The following is a 27,636-nucleotide window of genomic DNA, read 5'->3' as shown; positions in this document are numbered from 1 at the left end:
CTGGTATTTTCAGGGCTTTTTAGTGCTGTTTGTATGTTTGTTTGTTTGTTTCAAGGTGAAGAAAAGCCTTGTCAAAGTAGAATGACATACGGGTGTCCGGGGACAGGCAATGTCAATGGTGCTGACACGTGCCAGGATGAATACTAAAGCATTTACCAGCCCAGAGGAATTTTAGGAACATGACCTAGGGAGCTAAAAGACCATTTTACAGGATAACTGGGGCCAGACTCCTTCATTAAATCAAACACCCCAGATATAATCTAGCATAGGCACATGCCGTGGTGCAGACCATAAGGTATTCTTTTGACTTTACATTTTCATCATCTCCTTCAGGATGGCTGGAAACTGTGTCTGAAAAACACCATCACACCTGGGAAATTAGAACTCTTACTCTCCTCTGGCTGCTAGCAAATTGCAAGGTTATTGGTAGTGCTGAAGGGGAAAGCAGGAGAGTTTTCTTCCCTAGCAGTCCATTCTCCTGTTGTCCATGTTCTTCAGTATGAGACCAGTTGGGAAGGAAGGAAGGATAGGTGTCAGGGCTGGATCCTGATTCTTGTCCAGCAGGACAATTCCTACTGGAGAATTATGGAGCAAGAAGGTTGCACACAAAGCCCTAGAGTTGGCTTGTGATCCAACTGCTCGCCCCACAAATGTTTTTGTCTTTGCCTATAGGGACCAACCCAAGTAGATGCAGTTGTTGCCTCTTTGGAGAAAGTCAGCCTCTTTCAGCACTGATTTTAAATCGAGGGTCAACAGGTAGGTTAATTTCAACAGGTGCATGAAAAACAATGAAGGAAAATCTTTCAACTTGATAGTACCTTAGGAGGCCTGCACTTCCCTTGGAAGTTGTCTTGAGTTCTCCACGACAATAAAAAATATTGAAAAATGACAGTTCTTGAGAGATTTTCTGTAACATCCTGATTATAGGTGTTCTTGTTTCTGTTCTTCCATAGAGGCTTCTTCTGAGGTAAAAAAAATGTAAAAAGTAACCTAAATTATGATATCTGCAATAAATCCAGTAAATCCTTTTTGACTTTATATAAGTCCCATATTTCCATTTAGGCCATTTTATATTCACTAGAGTCTACATAGAATTTACTTAATGAGTAAGTAGAGAAGAGCACAGATAATCCCTCCAGGCCTCAGTCTGAAGTTCTTATTCAGGCAAAACTCCAGTGACGTCAATGAGCATTTCGCCATGTAAGGATTTCAGTAGTGATTAAATATCAGATTAAATACAATTTTGCCCAAGATTTTTCTCTACAAAATTATAGTAATCTCAGACCCTGGATCTTCTGACTACAACTAAGGTACAGAACACTGCCAGTTTAAAAGCATAATCATATGAAATCTCATCAGACCTGCATGCTATATGCTTGTCTTAGTGTGGTACCAAACTGACTGCCAAAATGTTCGTGTTTTTGGCCACGTGTCATCTTTAGTAAGAAGGTCACAATTACGGTAAATTTTGGACTAGTTGGCCATTAATTATGAATATCCCATACTCCACTTATATAACAACAGCTATAAGTCCTTTATTTTTTAATTTAGTCAACCCCATAGGTAATCTGGAGTGGTCTGGACTATTCTTTTCTTTCTGAATGTGCAGCCTGTGGGCCTGGAGTTTCAAGAGGAAAGGAAGAAGATGAATTACCCTAATGTGATCTCTTCTATGTCAGAGAACTGCATTCTCCAAAATGCAACATGATTTTACAGAAAACCTGTCCAAATTAGGACAGGGACACTGAATCCTGTGAGAAAGCAGAGGGATTGGGTAGAGATGAGCCTGCCTTTTATGAGTGTGTGATCTCTCTAGTGGAGGGAACATTGTCAGTGATTCATAAACTGTTCTTCAGGTCAAAAGCAGAAAGGAAGAAGAGTATGTTTCAGTCAGATAGATCATTAGTCTTTCCATAATTCAAGATGTACAGAGGAATCTGGCTACAAAGTCAGGTATAGAGAGACTCTGTTTTTGTTTCCCTTCTGATTTTTAATAGATACTAATTTTCACACACTTATTTAATATTTCTACCATATCCCCATCATGGGTTCAAAGTTCTAGAGGGAAAAAAAAAAGCTTTTTTCAATGTGAAAAAACTCTCATTAGGATGGAAGAGGAAAACAAACGGCAAAGCCCAGGTGCCCTAAAAGTGAGTATTTAAAGCAAATATTGCTGGGCACAAGCCTCGGTGATTGGATGGATCCTGCAGAAACTATTTTTTTAGAAGTCTAGTCTCACTGGCACATAGGTCCAAAACTGTGTCATCTGAGATATTTCCTGCATGAAAAATTAAATGTGCCTGATTTTTTTCTTGGGAGTTTGAATTATATAAATGAAACCCTATCACCCAAAATTCTGGAAATCTGTAGTGAGGCAGGAAACAAAAACCTTGCAAATCAAATAGGAAAATACATTCCTTCTAAATCCCAGCTAAACTCCAGTGTTTACTGGGCTAAAGTCTTGGAAACATTCCTTTAGAGAAGATAAATCTCTGGGGTTTGTGACTTGTCCTCATCTATGTTGTAACATGATGAGAGCATTGTAAGGTAATAAGCAGAGGTATGCTAATACAATGGTTAAATAATGCCTGACATTCCCAAGGACTCTTGCGTGGGAATCTTTCTTCCACTGAAAGCACAGGTTGGACAAGACCACTGCTGTGCCTTCCACAGCCCTATTCACTACCAAGCCACAGAGAATATTTCATAACCTGAAAAGCCTTCAGAAGGTTGCCTGATTCGACACCCCCAGCCAAAGCTGGGCCAGTCTTGAGATGACATCTAGCTCAGCACCAAAGAGGATGTGAGCTTCAATCAAAGCCAGTGAGGGGGTCCTTGATCCGAAATCCAATCCGGCTGCCAAGAGGGTCTCCTGAAAGGCATTTTAATCAGAGCAAAGGCTCACATTGACTTCCATGGGAGCTAGGTCAGACATCAGTTCAGTGAGACTGCCTGCCACTGTCAAATCATGGGATAATACAACTGAGCTTTTGTTGGCAGCATTCAAGGCGCCAGATTGTGTTCTCTCCTGTATTGGTGTCTATCCAAAATAACTCCATTCACGTCACTACAGCAATTCCCTACTTGTTCCTGTGTAATTAGGAGAAGGATATTTCCCACTAGGTTGGTGAAATCACTCAACATCAGGGGTAGAGATAATCTGTTCATTTTCATCACTGTCAGCATGAAGAGATTTAGGATCCTCTGCAGGACTGAACCTTTTCTGTGGGCTTCCATGTTGAAGTTGTAAAAATATAAAAGTTGCTAATATGGACTTGTCAAAAATTAACCTTACCTGGCTCTATTTCTACCTAGTTTAAAAATACCAAATTTTCACAGCCTGTCTCAATAACTGACACATATTGACTAAGTGGGTCCTAACATCTCCTCGGAGCTGCACTGCAGGAAAGATTTGAGCCTGTGCCCAACTCTGACTGAAGTAGTGAGTAGTGAAGACAGGGCAGAAGAGGTCTGTCCTTTCCATGTCTCCCATTACAGGTTTTAATCCTGTGGTATCATGTAGTGGATATTGTAAGCCACAAGAAAAGTACATACAAGCTTTAAAATCAGAAACTTCTGAGCAAATCCAGAATCACAGAGTTAACCGTATCATAGCAAATGAAACCACTGGGACATAGTTCCCTGAGGAAATTTTTCCCTGTGACACTTTTCCCTGAGGAAAAATCTCAGAGGAGAAGAGAAGAGAAGAGAAGAGAAGAGAAGAGAAGAGAAGAGAAGAGAAGAGAAGAGAAGAGAAGAGAAGAGAAGAGAAGAGAAGAGAAGAGAAGAGAAGAGAAGAGAGCTGGAAATGTCAGAGGAAAATTTGGAGAAGTAAGAAAAATGCAAAAATTCTTTAGAATTTGATGTCAGATTTCTCAAATACTACTACACATGCTATGAGTTTAGCATCATTGCTGTTATGGATGACAAAAGTGCTGAGCATTTTTGGCAGCACAGAATTTCAAAGTAATGCCTCTTTAAAAGAAGTCAATCACCCAAGAGAAGTTGCATGGTGTTGTGGTTTAACTTCAGCCAGCAAACAGGCATCACACAGTCACTTGTACAAAAACATAGCCTCATAGGAGTCACTGTGAAGAAAATCAGTTTGACCCCTGCTGAAACCAGCACACATGGATACAAATCTTCATTTGCAATACAAGATAAACTTCTGTTATAATCTATAAATTAGATATTTTGACAGTTAATTTTTGCCAGAAAGGAAAATACAGAATAAGCAAGGGTAGACAATGTGATCCAAAAGGGAAGCACAACTGTGGTGCAGCAGTGGGAGAGATGCTCAAGAACAGAACAACCACATCCTCCCTGACTGTGGCCCAACTTGCCCAGAACTCATCTGAGCAGTCAGAGGTAAGCAAAACAGGAGTCCCTGGGGTGTGAAGTGAACAGTGTTAATGCAGGGACAAGTGGCTTCATTCATGGTGATTCATGTTTCTCCCTGCAGTAATGGGCATCACAAGGTTGCTTTTGGATCTGTTGTTTAACTTTGTGAATATCCCTTTCCTCCTGATTAGTTTGAACATCTCAATGTAGTGACACTCCTAAACATGAGCATACAGAGGATCCTGTGAACAAAATGCACAGGGAAGTTGTGTTCCTTAATATTTCATGAGCACTGGGTAAACATCAGCTGTAAATCGATGCCAGAAGCTGACCCTTTGTAAAACTCTTCTTTTTAGGACATATACTCCGAGTGGTTACATTTCACCTGGGTCACAAGACATTAAATACCCTACTTAACACAAGTCACAGCCAGTGTCTCAAGTTTTGAGGTGATGTTTCATCTTGCTATTTGTTTTGCATCAGGGCCAAGTTCTTGTTCAAATCTCATTGCATTTCTTAAAATGTTCCTAGGACATCATGTGTTGGTATAATCCTATGATTGCTTGGACCACTCCTTAAAACATCAAAAATGGCTAATAATCCACAATTTTAACTAAATTTCTTTATGTGTGGGAAAAAAAAAAAAAAGACTGGGCACCAGCAGAAGAATAAACCTGCCCTTCATTGTGTGAATTATTTTCCAACCCAAGATCTAGAGCATATCACTGGTTAAGCCTTGAAGTAGGGCTGTGATGTGCATAAGTGAGTAATAAGTGCCTTCTAATTGTTCAGGATCAAACTAAGTTGGTCCCGATTTCGAAATGTTCTGCCCAGCTGAAAAATATTCGTGTTCATCTGGAGTTTCAAGGACTGGCAAAAAGTCATGCTTAGGGCTTTGACAGTAAGATGCAAAACAATGACCACTTATTTGAACCCTCTTATGCTTGATTAATTTAACATGAAAAGAGAGGCCAGTGGCAGAACCTAGAGCTGAGCCTGGGTGAACAATTCTCATCATCTCATGATGCAATACCTTTCTCACATAGTGCATCTACTTTCTTACTGAGGTTTTAGGGTTGTATCATAGCTTTGCTGATCAACTGGTCAGCAACATTTTTATTTAGAAGAACACACTGTCATTGTCTACTCTTTAATCATCAAATCAGACTGCTGAAGCTTCGTCTTTCCAACTAGTATAATCGAGTAAAGAATCAAGCACACAATTAACAATTCTCTTTGACTTCTTCCACATAATCTGGCTCAGACATTAGGGCTCTTCTGGAAGCTCCTGAGGTTTCAGGCACATGTGTGAGGTTGTCCTTGCTTTATTGGTTTTAGTGTTACAATGACCCTTTAACTTGCAATTTATTTCACATTATAGTAGTAGAAAGGTGCTTTAAAAACCTATGGAGAAGAGAGGCTCTTTATTTAATTCTTTACAGATGTCACATTACTCATAACAGGTAAAGAATACATCACCTGGCTTTACTCAGAGCTGTAGCAAATGGCTTTGACCCTTTGACATCTTCATAAATTAGTATGTGAGAAGAAACTTACACAACTACATCTTACAAATGTAATGATAATCAGACCCCGGACAGGTAACAACTCTATTTATCTTCTGTGATACCCTTCTGTGCCTCTCAATTATAGTCATGGATATAGTGATCAAATTGCACAGAAGTTTTCAGTGAAGGTTGGGATTATCTAGTTATTCGTAAATAAGAGGATTTGCTTTTCACACTTTAGTACAATTTCATTCACGTCTGAATTGTATACTCTGCTTACACTGCAGAAATGGCCAAACAATTACCCTTACAAGTATTGTGCTGCCACTTGACTTTTTTTATTGCATCATTGAGGGCTTGACTCCACACCTCTGAATTATAAACCATGTTATTACCACAGCACTACCAGAGAAAATGTTCACAGCTCATTTCTTGGAAGCTTCTTGCTTTCCTGCATCAAAGAACTTATATAAAAGACATGATTATCTATCAGTACGTCTTCTGTCTAGCTTCTGGAATAAGTATGATTCAGAACTATCTGCTTTGCAGGGAGGATGAAGATAAAACTAAAGCAGCAGAGCTTTATCTCATGTTTCTTTAGTGCCATGACACAACTTTCCTGGCATCTACTGTCTACTCATTCCCTACCTGCCCCAAAATAGCAGAAACCATCTGCAGGTTTCCCTGTAGCTGGGCATTATGTGATCCTTCGTTCCACACAGCCTGCTCCAGGCCAAGGTCATTATCAGTCTTTGCATCTGCAAGGGAGAAGGTAGCCCCAAGAGAGTGGCTGGTTTGAGTCCCAGCTTCTGTGTATCCCATATTTTGTGGTTTTGAGGAGTTTAGTGGAGAAGGATCAGCTCTGCTCTCCTCCACACACCTACTCAGTAAAGTATGATGGTGAACCAAGCCAGTGCAAGAGTTTAGGAAGGACAGGAAAGTTGCTTTTTGCAGAGTTTCCTTATTAATCAGATAGTACTGAAAAAACTACTGTTTGCTCTATTTGCTGTATAGCTCAACACATTTCGTAACAGGTGACACTAAATCCAGTCAATAGCTGTTCTGTAAAGTGATGGGGCTTGAGTGCTGTGCTGACAAAGGATCAGTTTACGGAATGGATTGTCCTGGCAGTTCAGGAGAGAATTTCCAATGCTTTAAATGATTAGTTTTTCTTCCTGTTTAGTGTCCAGTTACACTTAGAGCATAAAGTTTCCTCAGTAGCAATTTCACTACCTACATATATTCCAGTACTGCCCTTAATATTTGATGTGTGTTTCGCTGCAGGAGCTTGGTTCTGGTTTAAGTGTAAGACACCAAATGTTAGCTTGGAAGAAAGCCCATTGGAGCCAGGGAGCAAATATCAGTCTTGAATTTGGCTACATCCTGTGGTACTAAGGAAGAGGGCCACAAAATGAATTGTTGATATATGTGCTTGCTAAATGGTATTTTCACCTCAAAGCATACTTGAATCTTAGAAGAATGCAACTATTTCAGCTTTCTTGGATGATGTGCCAATGGTATGGCCTGCAGTTAATATGGATCATATCTTTCTTTTAGTTATTTCAGCCCAATTTTATTGACTCAATGTGTTCAATCTCTCTGCTATCATGTTCATTAAGAAGAAATATCACATATTCTAGACAGTAGCTTTTTGAACCAGATCCTTAGCAGTGGAAAACTAGGAAGAACTGCCTGAATACCCAAGTAAACCTATAAACTGCAGATCTTGCTGTGTACCTGCAATGTCTTGCTATCTGTTTGTAGTTATGCCATTGTAGCTTGAAAAAATATGAAAAGAAAAAATGAGAAGAAAAAATGAGAAGAAAATTGACATTACTGTTCGCTCAACCACATGACACAAAACTCACTCTGTCAAGTTTTAGGTGATCAAAAATGGAGAAGGCTGGGCAGATATTTACTGTCTACAGCAATAAGGGGGAAAAATAGAATTGCATTGCCTAATAGCTGTATGATACATTTTATGCACACTGTATAAAAACACACATGCAACGTGATAAATTAATTGCAGATGGAGTACAGTAAGCTCAGCCTCTTGAGAGTTAGACAGTAATATACAACAACAACACCAGAGTCCCCAGGCCATGAATCCACCACCCACATCTAACACAACTCAGAGCTTCTTAAATAATTATGCCAAATTGTAATGCAAACAGTGTACAGAAGGAGGAACAAAGAAAATAATTGACGTGTCTACCCTAAGGCTCTTTCAAAGATTAGAGAGAAAAGCCCCAGGACTGGCATGTTATTTTCTTTGTTCTTTATCTTTTTTCCTGATTTTTTGCATCAATTTTGGCACTAGATGATTTAGAGCACCCTTAGTTTTGATGGATGCAGGTGGTGGCGTGTGCATGGTTCCTTAGTAAATAACACTACCAATGTGGGTTGCTTGAAGTGGCTCAGCTATCAAGAGTTCTGTCTTAATTTGAAAATGCATCTATGTGATTAAATAATGTCTTAGAGGTAGATTCATTTGTCTTCTTTGATTTTCGTGGCATTCTAATTAAAACTCCAAATACATAATTATATGAACCAGAACAGTGAGGAGCTTACTTTCCCTCATTACAACTTAGAGTATGGTGGAGATGCAGGGAGGAAACAATTTCACACACAGGAGCATTGCAGGGGACTATGTGTTTACCAACAGCAGTTGAGTACCACAGGATTCAAAACCCTCAGATGTGCAGTTTGGGAATACTTACACCTGTTCTGATCACAGAGGAGCAGGGACGTCACCATCATGGTCACAACAGCTGTAGCCTATGGAAAAAGGAGTAGCCTATGAGCTAGGTCTATAAGAAGTTTAAAGAGAAATGTGCATAGTGGTCAGGCTGTTGCCTGAACAGTACTGAGTGGAGGAAAAACATAGCAGCAATTACCAGGAATGTGAAGGGTTTCAGAGGAGAGTTTGAAGGCACCGGCTGAGTGATGGTATGAGAAGAGGTGTGCATAAATATTTGCAAGGGCTTAACACTCAGTGGAGAGTGGAATTACTTATCTAGGAACAACAGGATGAGCATGATAAAGTGGTCCTGTAAATGTGATACAGAGCAGTGCTGCAAGGTGGAATGTACAGCTATGCTACTCAGCAAAAACAGGCACCAGAAACAAGAGCTGCTCGTGGAACATGGTGCTTGGCTTGATTAGGACAAGTTTTACCACATGATAGTGAGGAAGAGGAGTTGCAAGAGGGAGCAACAGTGGCAGCTTCAAAATTCCCCAATATACTTATCACCTCTCATCAGAAAGACCACCCAGGGAAACCACATTACGGGAAACCACAGAGACTCACTCTTGCAGGTTTTTCCACATACTGTGGGGGATCGTGTCCTGCATACTCACCTGAAATGCACTTATTTTTCTTTTGAATAGCAGTAGAGAATTAAGAGCATGCTGGTGTACAGAGGCAAGGGAAAAGGTAATGTGAAGAAGCATAGGAAATGCTTTGAGTCCTATTTCCTGCAGAGTATGTAGAGTTTTAAGATCTTCACAGATGGAGAAGGCAGAGGAGACTAAGAAGATAGCAAAGGAAAGGAAAAGATGCCCATACATTGCATATTGCATGAAACAGGGATTTTTTTGTCTTAATGGGTGAAGGATTAAGATGATCTTTCCTTATTCTGCATATATCTTTCAACAAGATATAGGTATGTCAAACCATGGTGTCATACTGTTAATTTACTTTTGCCAGAGAGAAAGATTAAATAAAACCCCAAAGAAAAACAATAACAGCAGCAAACCAAACAAAAACCAAAACAGTTCTGTAAAAAGGGATTATAGAAACTGAATCCAGAATGCTTATACTCTCTCAGCATATTAATTCAAAACCTTGTAAATCTAGGAGTGTTGATGGAGATACTTCTCACGCCTTATATAAATCCTGAACCAAAAATGTCAGGAGAAAAACAGATATTTATCTATACCACCAACTGATAAAGAGTGGAAAAAAAGACGCATGGGACAATGGGGCTGGGGGACTGCTGTGTACTGGGGACTGCTGTGTACTTTCCGCAGGCATCAGCAGCAGTGTTTTAAGGCGTTGTGCAAACGCAGCCCTTGTGATGACACAAACGGTCCTTTACTGATCCAAAGGCGCGAGATCAACATGAACATTTTTGCTCGCTCAATATAGTGATGAAAGCTCCCGCCTACAATAATGATCCATTGATTTCTTAAGGAATTTTCTAAGGATGAGAAAAATGCAAAAGACATTTATAAATTATACAAAATCTCATGAAAGGCTTCTGGGGTTTTTTTCTCTTACTTTTTTTCTTTGAAAGGTAGGATTTTTTTTTTTAGAGGTACTTCTTCATGGGAAACTGCTGAACACCCCATCCTCTTTCTCATTCAGGTCCTTGGAATGAGTCATTTTCAGCTCACCTTTCCTTCCTTCCTTGTTCCTGAGCCATTCAGAAATGCTGCTGTTTCTGTCTACTTTGTATTGTCTTATGCAGGGTGACCCTTTGTATGTAAGAGCCTTCCAACCATTAAAAATAGGCTTCCTTTTTCCTCTTTTCCTCTCTTCATTCTAAGACCACCAGTTGGTGTCTTTCTTCATTTTGACTGCAATATTTGAAAGGTCAGGATTTAACTTGTTGGCTACCTGTCCTGAGTTGAGAGCCTGGCTCTACTGAGCTCCATTTAATGGTGTCACTCAAGTATTTTCCTTGTAATCTTGGAATCATTGCAGAATCATAGAACGGTTTGGGTTGGAAGGGACCTTAAAGATTATCTAGTTCCAACCCCCTGCCATGGACAGGGACACCAGATCAAGTTGCTCAGAGCCTCATTCAACCTGGCCTTGAATGCTTCAGCTTCTGCTCCTGGCACCAACCACAAAACCCAGTGGAGTGGGCATGGCAACCCACTCATGTCCAGGAAGACCCAGCCCAGCTCTCAGGCCAGTATTACACCTTTTCCACTGGCTGTGTTTTACTGGGTGGGGAAAGGGGAGAAGGGTGACAGAATTAAGACCTTGGTATGCCTCCCTCTGCATAGATATAGATATCATTCAGTGCAGCACAGAGAAGTCTTGACTTCATTTTGGTCTTTTTCATAAGGCACAAAAGTATGAGATCACAGCTACTTTGTATGAAAGTCTGGCCTGAGAGGTGAACTTTGCTGTTAGCAGTATCAGCATTCAGCTTCCTCCTACTTTTATCTCATTCACCAGTGAATTAATCTAGTAGGAAAGTCTATAACAAAAATAAATTTGGGCTCAATTCCTTTGCTGGTACAAACTGATATTATTCATAGCAGTTAACATCAGTAAAGGTCAACCTTTTTTGGTAAAATTTAATGCTTGATCTCATTTTCTTTCTTCTTTTTTCTTTTTTTTTCCCTTTTCTTTTTCTGCTTTTTTTTTTCCCCTGAAGGCCTCCCTTCAAGATGCAGTTGCTGAGATCATATTCTTTGCCTATCAATCGCCCACTGTCAGTTCCTCCTGTCCTCTTTGATTCATTCTTCAGACTCCCTTGGCTTCAGGACATGAAGGTCAGGCTTTTTGTACCCAGTTTGAATGCTCTCCACAGGCTGATCTTTCTGCCTACCTGCTCTTATAAAGCCTGCACTGTCAGAGGGTGCCTGAGTTCCCACCCTTTATGAATAGAAGCAAGAAGAAGAACCCATTGCCCTCTACTCCTTGGGGACCTCCAAATGAACAATGAACCAAGTCAAACTAACCAACCAAACCAAATCTCAAACCCAACAGGTCACCAAACAAACTGCAGGATTCCCATAAGGTTTCATTGTGGTCTGTGAACCTGAAACTATTTCTAAGCATGAAATACACTGAAAAACCAAACCTATAGCAAAATTGGCTTAGGAGAGTTCAATACAGTGCAGAGCAATCTTGATGATGTATGGCCAAAATGCCAGTGGGCTATCCATTTTCAGCAGATTTTCCTTTTTTCCTCCTGAAAACCAAAGTAAAATTCAAAAGATACAAGCTCATGCAAACCAGAACCAGGAGACAAGCTGTACTGTGTTCACAGACACTGCATCAGCAAGAGGTGAGATGCCCCAGCACAAACTCCCCATGCCCTACGAAGGACACCAGGCTGTGTTTGCAGAGCTGAGCAACCCCCCTTAAGTGCTGAAGTGCAGAAGGCCAGAATATCCATAGGATGCTATAGAAGTTCACCTTTGTAAAGCTTCCTCTGCCCCTGTTCTCTGGCCTTAAACCTGAGGCAATGGTGCTGCCAACTGTATGTGCTTGGCTCCTGGCTGTGCCACTTCTCATTACATGGAAATCAGGAGACAAGGATGGAGTAGGGGAAGGAAGGGAGGAGAGAAGAACGTGACCCAGGCAGTTCTCAGCCCTACACAGGTTCTAGACTAATATCCATATCACTAGACTTTCTTCCCTTTTAAATGGAGGACATAGATTTAGAGCAATGAAGGATTTGTTAAAACCTCTTCTGAATTAGTCAGCTCAAATCTGTTCTCCTTTCTGTTCTGTCTGCTTCTTGCAAAGACTCTGGCCTTGTTAATTGCCAGAGTTTTCCCCCTGCCCTCACTTGATTATAGATCATTTAACAGGCATAAAGAAAAATGTCATTTGGTTGCCCTTTAGACACTAGCCGGAAAGTGTCAATAAATTTAAAGCAGAGTTTTGGGATAAAGCAAAAACTATTTCTGAAGAATGACAGTATGTGCTAAGCATAAATCTTGAAGTTTAGCAGCTGAATTCTGAACCCATGCAGTATTACGCTGCCCTGTGTCATTAGCAAGCTGCCAAAATGACAGAAAACTGGATTATCTCCTTCATAATGTAGTCTGTTCAGCACAAAATAAATGACTGCTGACTTTTAACAATGTGCAGCACCATTAGAGTGAAACTGTGTTGTGACCAGAGGCAATCCTACATGGAATTACCTTGGAAAATGAAGCTGCAATTAATCTTTTCTAGCTACACGTTACTCTAGGTTCTTATCAAAATCATCTAATTAAGCACTGCATTATTTCCAGTTTCATACAAGCCTAACTCCCTTGATGTTATTGGAGTAGTAACACTATTGACTTGGAGCAGTACCAGAGGAAAGCAAGACATATTCCCCACATATTGCACAGCACAACTACATCATCATGGTTTTTCCCACTCAAAGGGTGTCTCCAATACACTTTCAAATCATCATCTTCCAGGAGAAATTCAAAGTGTAATAGTGGTGCTCTCAGACCAGAGGATTATGCTATCACCAAACCAGTAGAAATATTTGTGCCAGAGTGGAATGATGGCAGACCTTTAAACAGCTACTGTCTTTTGGTTTACAAAGTCTCTGTTTTGTACTGAGTCATAAGGAAACTCTGTAGGAATCTGGTCTTCTAACTGATCGTGAAACTGAGCATGAAAGTCCAGATGAAGTTTTTCCAGGGCTTAGCAGAACAGGACTCCTTTTCACTCTTTCAAGATGAAAGATTTAAGGAACTGTATTGTCAAGCCTAAGTACAACATCCTGCATGTGTTCCTACTGAATTTCATCCTACTTTCTCCAGTCAGTTTTCCTAAGGTGATGAGATAATTTTAAATTCCATTCCTCATCCTGATGCACTGCAGATTTCCCAGATTTGTGTCTTCCTCAGATCAACAAAACGCCATCACTACTGACCTTCAACATCACTACTACCCACCTTCAACATCACTACTGAAGACACTGAGCTATGCTGGAGTCAGAGCAGCCTCAGCTGTCCCCCCTTCAGGGCATCCTTCCAGCTGGGCAGTGACAGTACCACCAAACTGCCCCTTCAAAGTGTATTTCTCTTGCTAGTGAGAGATGGCACCAGAAATGGTGCAGATCCTCAGCAGCCCTGAAGGGAGAGGTCTCAGGTATGGCTGTTGGCTGAACCTCGGAAAGCATCTCAGTGGGAACCTGCATGGATCACCTGGGTCTGTAAAAGAGTGAGGCAGAAGGATGGGCAGCACTATAGCTCAGTCACTCTACCTTGTGTTGTGTCCATCTATGGGAAGCCTCCTAAATGTTGAGACCTGGTGTTTTCTCCATGGTAACAGGCACAGTAAGCAAGTTCTCTGAAGGCAACCACCAACTGTGTTATTTTACCTTTCAGAGAGAATGAAGGCAGTGTTTTTGCACAAGAGCTGGGTGTGTCATTCCAGGCAAGCCCAGGCAAGTGGGCCACGTTGCATGTTCACCTGCCTTTTTGGCCCTTCCCTGCAGGCTGAGAACACACACATGTGGGCAGCCTGTCAGAGCGTCAGCCAGGCCATGGCTGCCTCCAGATTTGGAAGGAGCAGGTTTCTACCTGCATGTGCTTCCAGCAAGCCGGACTCTTCAGCAAGGCAGGCGTTTTGCTAATTTTCTGCATGCATGTACACATCTCCACATAAGCACTCTGCTTGCTTGGCTGCATCCAAACCACCAGCACCTTGAAGGATTCACAAGGGAGAGGCTGCCCACCTCGCTGCCAGCTGTCTCATCAGTCCTGACTGTGTGTGATCCCCAAATAAGAATTCATCATGCAACAGAGCTGACATGATCTTAGAGGGCACAGAGATGCCCAGAGTCAGCCAGAGGCATTCTTCCTAACCCTATCCCAGTTTCAGAAGAAACACTTGACTACAGAAGAAAAGAGTCCAGATCCCAGCTCTTTAACTCGAATCTGAAATAAAACCCCCAAAGAGACTCTTAGATGATCTAGATTAACATCTCTGATATGCTTATTTAAATTATAAATCCTGGAGGATTAGAGGTGTGTGTGAACAGAGCTTGAGGCAATAGAGCTTTGTCTGTGGTGGGGGCACTAATGAAACAAAGAAGACCAGATTTCAAAAGCAGTTAGGTGTTTTATTAGGAGTTACTAGAAGATCCCTGTGAGTAGGTGGATTTGTGGCATCTTTCTGGGTGGCAATAAAAATAGGGGTTTTTTGCAAAAGGACTGTCCTCGTTCACTACTAAAGGCATTTCTGCTTTGCTAAAATCACACCGTGATACACCAGAAGATGTCACAGTGAATTCAGAGGTGAGCATTGAGCGTTCATCTTCATGATACAAAATCAACGTGTTGTTACATTTCCTCAAGCTTAGGATAGGTCCTGAATTTTGCTGTACTCAGTGGGAAATTGCAGGTAAAATGGGGGTGATTTTGCTAAAAAGTATGCTGTGACTCCCCTAGTTTTCCCTGGATACAGTGCCAGCCATATGCATGTCCCCAAGTTTTCAGCAGAGGAATGGTTCTCTTACAGACTGAGCTGCTGAGCCAGTACTTGAATTCATGGAAATTCTTTCAACCCATGTCATTTATTTAGTAAAGCTTCATTCACACCAATGACTAAGAAGATATTTTTACTTTTGCACATTTGTTCTTGATCTATTGAATATTTTTTTTCCAACTACCAGTCACCAAAAGGGCATGTGTCTTTATGTGTGCGTGCAGGACAGTTTTGCCTAAATAATTGCCATGCTGCCTTGATGTCATTAATTAAAAAAAAAAATAAAAACGATTCATTGCTGCAGCTCAGAAGTCTGAAGGCCTTAATGACAGATGTGAAACCCAGCAAGACTGCAGTCTAGGCTCATGAAAATATTCTTTGTGCATATTTCATATATAAGCAATTTTCCATTTCTTTTTCCCTGCTCACCTCCCAGTAGTCACTAAAGAAATACATGTTATTCACTGAGTAGAATCTACTTTCTTTTTTATGTCAGGTGCTGGTTTGATGACAGAGAGTTGGGATAATTCCTAGAGACTGCAATACCTCAGAAAAACTGAAAGGTTGAGCCACTGGAGTCCAAGCTATGGATTTGAGGTGTTCTAACTAAAATGCCAAGTGCCTCATCTCTACTGTGAAGTAAATAGCATGGAAAGATTTGGATCACAAACATATACCACCCCAACCCCCCCACCCCTTACAAAATAGTTGGTGAGAGTAGCAGAGCATCTCTTGCTTAGAGCAGGGCTTCACCACTTTAACATGACCACAACTGAAGGATTTGTGAAGGAAAAAGTGCCCCCTAGAAGCTTGCTCTGCAGGGATTCAATGGATATTATTTGTGTCTTGGTACCACGAGACTGGGGAATTGCATAATGGGGCATACTGAAGAGTTTCTGAAGAGGAAGTGAGTCAAAGTTTGTTATTTTCAATGCAGCCAGGATTATGTTTTCTGCCACTTGTTGGGGGGGTTGATTTACCCAGCATAGCTGTGCTACAGGAATCACAGCCAGGATCAAGAGCAAACATCTCAATTGCGACATCCTGGCAAGAAGCTTGTTCTAACAAGTAACTATTTTAAGAAGAGGAAGAAAAAACAACAAAAGTTGGCAAAAGGAGCTGCAAAGGGTTGCATTGCTTGCGGATGCTCCCTCCTGCTCCCCAGACCTTGCAAACCTGGCTGTGCTGTCCAGGCTCCTGCTGCCTCTGCTCTGCCAAAACGACTTCTCTGTCTCTGAGACACTTCTGAACACCCACAGTCTTTCTTAACTCTGTCTCTCTGTCCTTCCCGATCCGTGGTTCCCAGCCAGCTGACGGCACTCCCGTGCGCTGTTCCTGCACAGCGCAGTTGCAGGCAGATCCAGTTTTCCCTGCCCTGTTTGTTCCCTAATGCCTCAGCGCCCAGGTGCACCGAGGGGTATTGCACCATGTACCTCAGGCAACACTGCCTGCCTGTCACTACCCACAAGATCTGAAATATTCATGTAGGGCTTAACTTGCCACTGCCAGGCGTCTCCTTAGGTCATTTACATCTGGGCAAAGGAAACGCAAGGGCTGTGATATAGGACCAAAAGTGAGTAGCTGTAAATTTACAAGGGCCATTTGTCACATTGCCTCCAGATATTTCCTGTGTCACTGCTATTTTTATTTCCTCACAAATAAAGACTTCAGTTTGCCAGTTTGCTCCTGCTCACATTAGGCTTGACTCAAGGCTCTGACAAGGAGAATGACACAAGCAGACTTGCATCAGCACTGGTTGGAAACTGTACTCTAGATACTGCACAGTTTTGAAATTATTACAGAATGTATGTTGGTGTTGGAGTACTAATCAGCATAAGGAACTAATGTGATATTAACAGTCTCTTGTAGACAGACTGTGAAAACAAGCTATTTGAATATTTCGGGAAGATTGGATTCTAGGTTCAGGGCTGGCTTTTTTCATTTTTTTTTTCTTTTCATTTACTCACTTAATCCTATCTAACATCAAAGGAAATACTTTCAAGCATTATCCCAAACAAATCTCTGCAGCTGATGCACAGCAGACGTCAGGCAGTGCAAAGTGCAGTAGCCTTGAAAGTGTTTGAGCCATGTGAACCTTTGACATTAGCCTGAGGTTTGCTAAATCACCTACTTAGATGCATGGCAAAACGCTTCCCACTGAAAAAAACCCTCAGTTGGCTTCCAGTGGCAATTGATGGCAAAATAATTTGTGTTTGTGATATCTATATGAAAGACTTTTAAAATATGGATAGGCAGGATTTGATTAGGACTAGTGGGAATGCATTTGTGGAAGCAAAATTTAACCTTTCTCTCAAAATCTTATAGTACCTTTTAAATTTAAACTGAGAGCTTTACTAATTAGCATTTGTTCTGAGATTCCTAGACCGCAGAGTATAAATGGGAAGACAGAGAAAATCAGGATTATTGTTCCTACATATAATGGGCTTCAGATTAAGCAAGCCAGGCATACATTGAATTGCAGTGACCTGGAGCCCTTATCTACCTTCAACAATACAGCACAGCTCTGACTAATAAAGGTTTCTCAAACTCAGGCATTGAGTGCTTGGTGAGACAATGATAAAGAGGGCGCCAGGACATGCCTCAGATATACCAGGATCACTAAGTCACAGGAAGGGATAGCAGAGTGTTAGTGACTTGGGTTTATAGTCCTATGGGTACATTACCTGCTCAAGTGATATTCTTCCTTTCCTCAAATGACAAGTGACATCTTGTAAACTACTGACCATAGGAAGAAAAATACCTCGAAGTGGGAACCCAAAAGAAAAAGATAATATTTTCACTCAGTGCTTTGGGAACTTAGCTGAAAAAATGTTCAGTGAATACCCCCAGGACAAATGAAAATCAGCTAGTTCTGTCTCTTACAGATAAAAGGGATTCTTCGTCCTCACCAAGGGGATTTAACAGGTCTTTAGAGATTTGCAATCAATAGAAAATTGCTTTCTAGAACTGGCAGTTTTCTGGCAAAATACTTTATTCCACTTAATCATTCTGTGCATTCTCAGGAAATCTGGTGTGATACTATGTCTGGCTATAGCTCTGGTTTTCTCTCTCTTGAGCAATACTGACACTGGCTATCACATCCATAGCACCAAGCAGCATCCCTGAGGAATTCATTCAGCTGTTCAGCCCAGAAGCTGTCCCTCTGTCTCTTCCCTCTAGGACTCCAGCAGCTGCATGACTGGTGGTTTTAATACTCTCCTTTCAGGTAATGGGTTATCTGCCCAGATGGAGGGTCTGAGAAGTTAAGTCTCAAGCAGATACATCAGTACAATCTGCCTGCACCCATTTTGTTGTGCCTTTAGCCGACTTTTTACTCAGTGTTTTCTCCAGTCACCCTTTTGAACTTCCTGTTGATGCCTGAAGTGTCTGGATGTCAGGCATGTTTTCCAGCCACAGTTTCATTCTTCTTCCTGCACCTATTTTTAAATTTTATAGTTCCTTTTGATGGTGGGCACAGCATCGTTCAGTGCAGTAATGCAATGGCAAGAGGAAGGCACAGGCAGATGAAGCATTTTTTGATAAAGCTAAAGTAACTAAACCAGCCTGTAGTTCCTTTGCAGCATTTGTTTCAAGTCTTGGCATCTCCCAAAGTATTCTCAAGGAAACCATAACAGGGTAAGATGTTGACTTGGCTATTTATGTGACAGTCCCCAAAGTCCTGGTCACTAAGGGTGTCCTATATTTGGGCTTATGCTTGGCCCTTCTGGCAGGACAGTCACAGCATCCAGGGGATGCTCAGGGAGTAATTGTATACTCCTGGTGCAAGGAGCATATATGTAATTACGTATTCCCAAAGTGTACAATGCTTGGTAATTGTACACAGTAGGCCCAAAAATATCATTTAACACGTGTGCTGGTTTTTAAGGCAAAAATACTGGTGAATTTACTTTGTGATTATATGGTCCTTACCACATGCACTTTCTTCCAGTATTTGATACTTACTATGTCATTAAATGGTCAGCAATTGCTTTGGAGGCAAAGATGGCTTGGAAAATTGCTCTGCAAAATGGAGCATTATTTAAAAATCATTAACATTTTTCACCACAGCATTTTTCCTAAGGAAAAATATACAAATCTTGCTATTTGACTTCAGCCTACATTCTTCTAGAGATGTGTTGTGTTCCTGTTTTTCTGAGAAAGCATAATGATGTTGCTTTCAGACTTTTTAAATCTATGTTTCTCTCTATCCATTTTCCTCTTTAAGTCTTTCCCTCCTAGGCCAGAAATAAAAATTGAAAGCTGACTGTAAGCTTAAGCCAACAATATCCCTGCTCCTCCTGAAGCCAATGGATGTGGCATAGTTCCCACTGACTTCCCAGAGTCCAAATTCTGTTTTAGGGATTCTTGCCATTTTTTGTGGATGGAATAACTCCACCAAGGTCAACAGGTTTGCACAAAAAATGCCTGGGCACAATTGCAGCATGACCCATCCTAGTGGTAGGACAATCTCTTCCAGTTTCTTCTGAACCAGGCATATCTACAGATCCCTGCACACACGCCAGAGTGGAGCCTGCAGTCCACAAGCTCTCTCTGTGTTTGCTAGCATGGTATATTATTTTGTTAGATTGCTGGACTGTGGCACAGAAACATATATCAGCCCAACTCAGCCTGATTGCAAATTAAGGAAAATGTAGCCTGAAAGAAACAGAGAGGCAACTCTAGTCAGAATATTCTATATCAAGAATTACAGGGCTCTAACTAGAGTAATTTTTATGGCTCCTGATGTAACGACTAAATTCCTATTTAGCTCTTCTGCTTTTGTTTTAAGTTTTCTGTTTCTTCCAAAGAGCACTGAAAATATTTAAGTGGTGATTCATAACAATATGACACCAGTTAAGTTCTGAGACTGGAATTCACTCGTTTTCAGAGAACCAACAGAATGGCTGTACATTACTGCATTGTCAAAATAAAGCTCAAAGGAGACTGTGGTAAAGCATGTACTCCATTCTGGCTGCCTACACAGGAGAGAGTTTTATCCTAGTTTGGAGATCTTTGCCAGCATGGCATTCTTCAGGACAAACTATACCCAAAAGCAATGTGAGCATGGAAGACATGACTCTCTTTAGCTCCTGTGGTCATGGTATCCATCCCTGCAAACAGGATCTGTTAATTTGTGATGGCTCCTACCACATCTTGTTTTCAGTCCTGGTGAAAGCAATGAGTGGTTTATGGAAGCCAAGACCAGACATCTAAGGACAGCTTGGGTGGAAAAGGAAGATATGAACACAGCACCTTGGCCACAGAATTACTTGCTGGCTGGTAGGTGCAAACAAGTGATTTTAATAGCTACAATACTGGACCACATGGTACAGTTCAAATGCTAAATGTCAGACTAAAAATGTTTTGAGGACTGGATTCTTTAATAATAATAATAAAGTATTTCTCCTCTGAAAGCCACATGCTTTCTTTAGCCATTTTCCTTTTGAGGAAAACCACCCTTTTTCAGATGTTTCTCAGCTGACAGATTGCTACATTGCCTCCCTTAGAAAATGGATGCATCCTGCCTGTGCATGCCTGTGTTGGAGGAGTGAGTTTGAAAATGGCTGTCCCTACAAGAACGACCTCCTGATCATACGGCAATGCAAAGATACTTAAGGGGTTCAAAGCAACTATTCCCCTCAGGCATCTTTGTATGGGTCCAAGTAATATCATAATAATTTCTTCCTTGAACCTCTATTTTAATTGCTTGGGACTAGCATGTTTTGGGAGGAACCCAGTATGGCCACAGAATGACTTCCCTCAAACACTTGTTACCAGCTAGAATAAACCTAGGCTTTGGGGCACCTGCATTTTATAACACTACTAAAAGTACTACTATGTGAGCCTTTAGGTTTCATCCTTTCCCAGGTCATAACATCCTGATTCTCATTGCTCTCCCACAGAGAGCAAAGTCTAGCCCTGTTTAAACAGCAAGAAGCTCCAAAAAGCATCTCTGCAACCTCATCTAGCAGCAAAGCCAGTAGATCTGCTCTGAAAATAGAAGCAGCAAAAGAGAAATAGGTGGTGACTCACAGCAGTGCTCTTGTTTATAGTGGCATAAAACAAGAGTAACTCCCTTGGCATTGGTGAAGTTAACACCCTTTCAAGTAGCCACACTTTTTGGGTAATTTTAGATCAATTGACACTCATTCGTCATGACTCAGCTCTGAGTTTGGATTGAGTCAACTGGTTTACAATTCAGTGAGGCTCCAATGCATCTGATCAATTAAGAGTAATGAGAAAAGCTGAGCTGATTTGCACAAGTGCAAAATAGTGACAACTGCTAGGGTGACACAGGCTCTGCATCATGCAGTCTATGACTTCCCTGGAGAGAAGCTGCCCTGCAGTCACTAGACAGGTATTAGTTTAAAACAAGTGGAAAAGAGTGAGAAGAAACCTTGGCTGAGAGATGACCAAGAGTGTTTGTTGGTTTCTTGCATTTCCTTGGCATTACACAACACCATTTTTGCAGACATGGCTGGATTCCTTCCTGGAGGAACTTGCTGAGCACAAGGGTGGGTTGAGGATTTTGCTTGCCTGTTTGTTTTCCTCCAAAAAGCAGGAGGTTTCTCATTAAGAGTTTACAGGAAATTCAGTTATATAAAGGTGTTTCTGTTTTACTGAAAATATTTACTAGGGGGAAAATGTTTCTCATCTGTCTGTGTGGTGTACTTTCAGTTCCTGAAAAGAGATAAGGAAGGTGCCTGACCTCCTGTGGGAAGTCCCAAAAGAGGACAGTATCACATATGTGCAATAACCCAAAAAAAAGTTTGGCAACTGACCTAGGGCAATCAGAAGTACAAGAAAAGCTCTAAACAATGCCCCAGTTACTGAGCTATCTATTATCATTGCCTATGTAAATGCTGATGGAGGTATTCTGCTGATCCAGTAGTGTGCTATTCTCTGGCCAGACCCCCCACTTAGATTTCTGGGCCACCCCACAGCAAGCAAGAGAAGTTACCAGACCCTGTTGATTGTCCACTGAGGAGTGGAAATGAAAACAGCTAAACATCTGCTATTCTTCACAGCAACATTACAGCTCAGCTATGCAATCCACCTAGCTCACTTCCACGCAAATGAAATGTGGTGCCAGCGTTTTCAGTATTATAAATCAAGGTTACAATCTGAGATGCTGTTAGAGATCCTATAAATAAAGATAAGTATATGTGGGGTGGGGGCAAAGATAATAAAAAAGATCCCACATGTGTGGGGATTTGTGCTGTTGCTCAAACAAAGGGATGGGATTCAACAGGCACAGCTGTTCCCTGCCTGCTGCTGCCTCCGCCCATTTATTTTAAACAATATCCATATTTAATTGAGCAACCCTAATGATATTTTCTCAAGTGCTTTTGAAAGGTCTGTTTGGTTCATTTTCCTTGGCACCTTTATCCTCCAGCTGCTGATTTCCTTATTACTAAGGACCCTATCACTCACAGGAGGTCTAGATCTTAACTGGTCCTGCATTTGGTAGATTTTAAAGCTGACGTGGCAGGATATTATCCATTGTGATATAATGGTATTTTTAAAAAGTAATTATAGTCAGTTTTTAAAGATGTATAGGGGAAGTCAATGCCCAGGTTTTGTCCCCCTTGGATATACAGGGAGTATGAAAGGCAAAGGAAGCCAATAATATTTTGGAAATGAAGCCGCTTTTACAATTTAGGGATGTTTTCGTTTCTGCTAAAGCACTGTGCAATCAAGTCTGGTCTGTGATCCCAACTCCAGGCATCAGGGCACATTAAGTTCTGGTGTGGACACTTCTCCTCAGCCAGTTCTTGGGAGGGAGGAAGGTGATGGAGAGTTGCTGAGGTATCACAGAAAAGGGAAAAGCTGGTACACAAGGCACGTGGTGCAGACACCTCAATGTCTCTGCAAATAGTCAGCCTGGGTCAGCTCCTGCCAGGTTACTGGCATTTGAGGCCAGCCAACAGGGGCTGGCAGACATTCCTGCCCCAATGGCCCTGGCCCTGGATTGGGGAGGTTAGAGAACCCCAGCAAACGGGATGAATGAAGCATAAGATTAGTGTAGATAAGTGCAGGAGATTGTCTAGTACTCCTTAGAGATGCATTATCTTTGTTAAAACCAATTAAAGTTTGCTCGACAGAGTGTACAGTTTCAGGACTTGTTCTGGGATGACTGAATAAATTCAAACAATGGAAAGGAATCACATAGCAGTTGCAGACAAAGTCAGCATGAAAGCAACACTTTTTATGTCTTTAGTCTCCTTTATGGCTCTTTCCATCAATTTCAAAGCAGTTATCACCTCTTTGAAATTCAGTAGTGCTGAAGGGCATGATCAGTCTGTGGCCAAGTAATAGGATAGAATTTTAAGGGGAATGAAGACATGAAGCAGTGATACAGAACTGTTCAATCTGCTTTGCTTAATGCATTTCTGCAAGCAATAGAAGTGGCTAATGCAGATCAGAGGTAGGGGAAACATTTAAAATCTGTAAAATAAATATTTATATTAAAATAAATATGCTTGTGTGCCATAAAGTATATAGTTAAGGATTGTTTGCTGAAATGTACAGTTAGCAAAGCTTAGATGTAATTGCTGTGGCAGTGTTATGTTCTACTTGCAATACCATTACATTCCACTTAGTTTCCCAGGGAAAACTTGGGATATAATTTATTGCTATGTAGATGAACACAGGAGAAGAGATTGTTTTCACAAGACGGACGTTTTTAATTACTCAGAACTAAACTGCAGTGTCACTGACATTTGTTTAATTTTGAAATGCCACATAATAGAAAAGCACAGGAAAAGTTACCTGGTAGATTTTGTGCATGCCTGCAAAGGAAGACTCCTTCTCTTTTTAATGGTCTAAAAACCCCCAAACCCGCTCATAATCCCAAAATGGGATTGTGCATTTAATCTAATTATGCACTAGACTCTGGAAAATCCTGAGAGTTTCCTGTTATGTTGTTTGGCTTTATCCTTCATCTCGGCTGAAACCTCTGAGCTCACTTTGAGTCTCTGTGACACCATGGATCTGATTCAGCAAAACACTTAAGTATACTCTCAGCCCAAGCACTTTGAGGACTTGCATCCTTGCTTGGCAGCACTTTTAAGCACTTACAGAATTTAAAGCATATACTCAAGTCCCTTCAACTTCACTGAAGCATAAGATCTACTTAAGTATTTTGTTTAATGAAAGTATAAGTGATTAAAATATCACCAATGTAAATGTATTTTTCTCTGGTTTGCATTGCTCACTTCTTTTTCAAGTAGCCCAGCTTGTCCCATCTATTTGTTTGTACTCACTTAAAATGCAGAGCTGTGTGTGGGAACTCTACAATTAATTTCTCCAATCTGTTTGTTTGATTTTCCCTGCAGATGTAGGGTTCCCAGCTTTTTTGGGAAGTGCTGTGCTGCAAAGTGTTTAGCACTATGCTGAAGCCAGAGCAAAACTACAAGTCAGGTTCACAGCATGTGACAGCAGCAGATGAGCAAGCTAAGCTCTGTTTCAGCCCTCTTAGGCAAGATTTGTGCATCTTTGGCTCTCATCTTGCAAGCCACATATGAGGAAATAATCTTCATCCTCTCAAGTACATCCTTGAAGTTGGTGGAAGCAGTTGATGCACAGAAAGCTTGCAAGGACGGATCCTTATTTAAGCTAAGAAAAGAGAAAACAGTGCAAACCCAATCTGAAGGAGATCATGTGCATCTGCTACTGGAGTTGGTGGCAATTTAGCACCAATTTCAGCTTCAGCAGGCACAGTGCCAAAGGCAGGGCTGGACCCTCTGCTGTCTGTGCCATCCACAAAAAGAAGCAGAAAGATTGCTTTTCCCACACTATCATGACATGATATAAATGAGCTCAGGCGAGACTGTCTATAAACCCTCTTCTCTGCCATCTCTTTCATAAGGCTGGGTAATTTTATAGGCATTACCTCTCAGCCTGATTCTTCAATGGCTCCTGAAAAATACAAGGAAGGTATCTGACTCCATCAGAAAGCAAGTTTTGTACTGCAGAACTGTTGTGTTACACCCATGAGAAAAGCCCGGGCAGCACAGCCTATGTGTCAAACTATCTCCCACTAGTCCTTCCCTTCAGCAGAGGAGTCCATCCTAATTTTTCTCCGACAAAAAGATAAAGCTTAATTCCTAAAGCTAGAGGATGACATGCCAGCATGGAAATTCTGCATCTGTGATGAAGCAGGAGGAATTTTGGCATTGGATCGTGCCCCACAGGAGAGCAATTCTGCTTGGCAGCTTGGCCAGAGAGAATTTTAAAGTGGGATCTTTTCTCAGGACATATTTAAGAGAAAAGCCATCTTAGAGGAGGTAAATGCAAGTGGTAAAACTATACTAGATTCAATAAACTATGTTGACAGAGACATTGATCTCAGCACTAAAATGAAAAGAAGATTAATCTAGCTTTGGTGATGCTAATGCACTGGGGAATCAATTAGTACAAAGGGACTGCAGAAATCCCTAAAAACTCTCACTACACAGAATTCTAGTGAGAAGGTTCTTTTCTAAAAGACCAAAACACCCAGGAAACCAGCAGCTTTTAAACAGAGAGGGGTATACAGACAGAGGTCAGCCAGGGAAAGAAATACTACGTTTTCTCTTAGCCTTGAAGGGTTTTACCCTTGAACAGAGCTGGTCAGCAATACTAAACAACATCTGTAAGAGGAAGGGTAGCTAAGCACAGGACAGGCCTCAAGGACACACAGTTTTATAACCATCATCTTAAATAGGATATTTTAAATCCAATTTAAACTCGGGCATCTTGAGTAATTTATCTGAAACACCCATATGAAGTGCTTTTTTGGTCTGTGCTCCTTTCATAGTCAGGAGAGATGATGATTCAGCTCACCTGTTTTTCATGTGCAGACTCAGGTGATGGTTGAGGGAGTCGCATCAGAGAAAGGACTTAAGCCTTGAGAGTCGGGACAGGGCTGTTTCCTTGTCTTACATTCTTCACAATGAATGATAATAACTCTTGGTACTACCCTACTTTGATTTTTTTCTATTTGATTTTTAAGATGCTTTTTTCCTGTCTGAGACTAGACAATCATAATTTTTTAATAGTTAATTTTCAGCCAGTGGTAGGGCAGGACATGGAAGTCCTCGGAGAGCATTTCCACAGTGTGGATAAGCTGTCCCTTCAGGGAGAGCAGGAGAGTGGCAGGGCCCAAAGCCTGGCTTCCCCTCCATCCTGTCCACCCTGCCACTGACCCCTCAGGACCATCAATCACATAAAAAACCTAATTTTCAGAACTGCCTGACACCTGCAAGTCTCCAGCAGGAGCTGCCAGTGCTCCTCACCGTGGCAGGTCAAACATGAGGCCTGCAGCAGTGGTCAGCTCCAGCCACGCGTGGCCAAGCTCAGGTCTGGTGGGGTCAGCACTGCGGTGTGCCAGGGAAAGCCCTGAGTACTCGTCCTGCTTTCACAAGGAGAAAAAAGAGACAACATAGGGTCCCAAGGCAAGCCCTGAAAATGCCTGTGGAGCAGCAGCGCAGCCCTGCCTGGTGATGGGACACTGACAATGGCTACTGGCAGCTCAGCTCAGTCCTTCTGAAATCCTCGCTCTCACGGTGCTTCCACCCACCTGCTGCCAGGTAAGGCCCCGGGGCTGAGCCTCTGCACCTCAGGCACTGCCACCGCGGGTGGCCATGGGCTCTCCAGGGCAAGCCGAGCCACCCAGGGCTATGCGGGACCCTCCCCATGCCACGGTGCCCCTCGCAGGCCGCTGTGGGGTCCCTCATGGCAGGCCGAGCGGCTCCGAGCAGCCGTCGGCCATCAGCGCCGAGGCAGAATACCTTATTTAACCCTGCTGAGGGAAACACCAGCTCTTTCCCCTCTCAGCATTTGTTTTCAGTGGCTAATCCAGGAAACACACGTCCTTTCTGTTTACTTAGAAAAGAATGAATAACAACCACGTTTCTCCCCGGCTCCTTCCCCCTCTCCAGCCCTCTCCTTGCTCCCCTCCCCACCTTGCTATTAAATGGCAACCTCTGTGCTGCAGACATGGCCGGGCTGCTGGAGCACTTAGGCAGCGCCCTGTGAGCTGCAGCCATTTACTACGTGCGATTGTTTCTGCGAGACCTAATAATTCTACCATTGTTATTACAACACTGTGCACTAATACAAATGAGCTTGTAAATAGGGGTCCAACTAAAATAAAACCATTATAATCACAGCCCAGGCTGTAAATCACAGACTAGTGTATTCTGCTGTGGTTTGAGCCAGAGCCAGGCAATAGTCAAATAATCAAACTGCAGATGTTGGGATAGCAAATCTGCTTAAATTTAAACTGTGGCAAAGATCCAAACAACAGGGGGGGAGAAAAGAGTCCTTTGCACAATGTAGGAATTCCCCCTCCCCCCCCACCAGCCTCCCGTCTTGTTAACTGTGTCTATAAAGTAACCAGACATGTTACCCGGTAATAGCGCTGCTCCTCGGCAGCCAGCGCCGCCTCACAGGAGCGATGCCCTACAAAGCATCTGCAGTGACTGATATAATTAGCACTATCTGCCAGGCTCGCGGGGACATCCCTCCTGACAGTCCCATGGCCACTGCCAATAGTGAGATCAAGCCCTCCAAGCCTTCCCGGGGGAAAAGCCCAGGGGTATCCAATAATGTTCTGTA

Source organism: Sturnus vulgaris, chromosome 5 (genome assembly GCF_052056855.1).
Source record: "Sturnus vulgaris isolate bStuVul1 chromosome 5, bStuVul1.hap1, whole genome shotgun sequence".
Lineage (NCBI taxonomy): Eukaryota > Metazoa > Chordata > Aves > Passeriformes > Sturnidae > Sturnus > Sturnus vulgaris.
Note: the sequence above shows the minus strand (reverse complement) of the source record.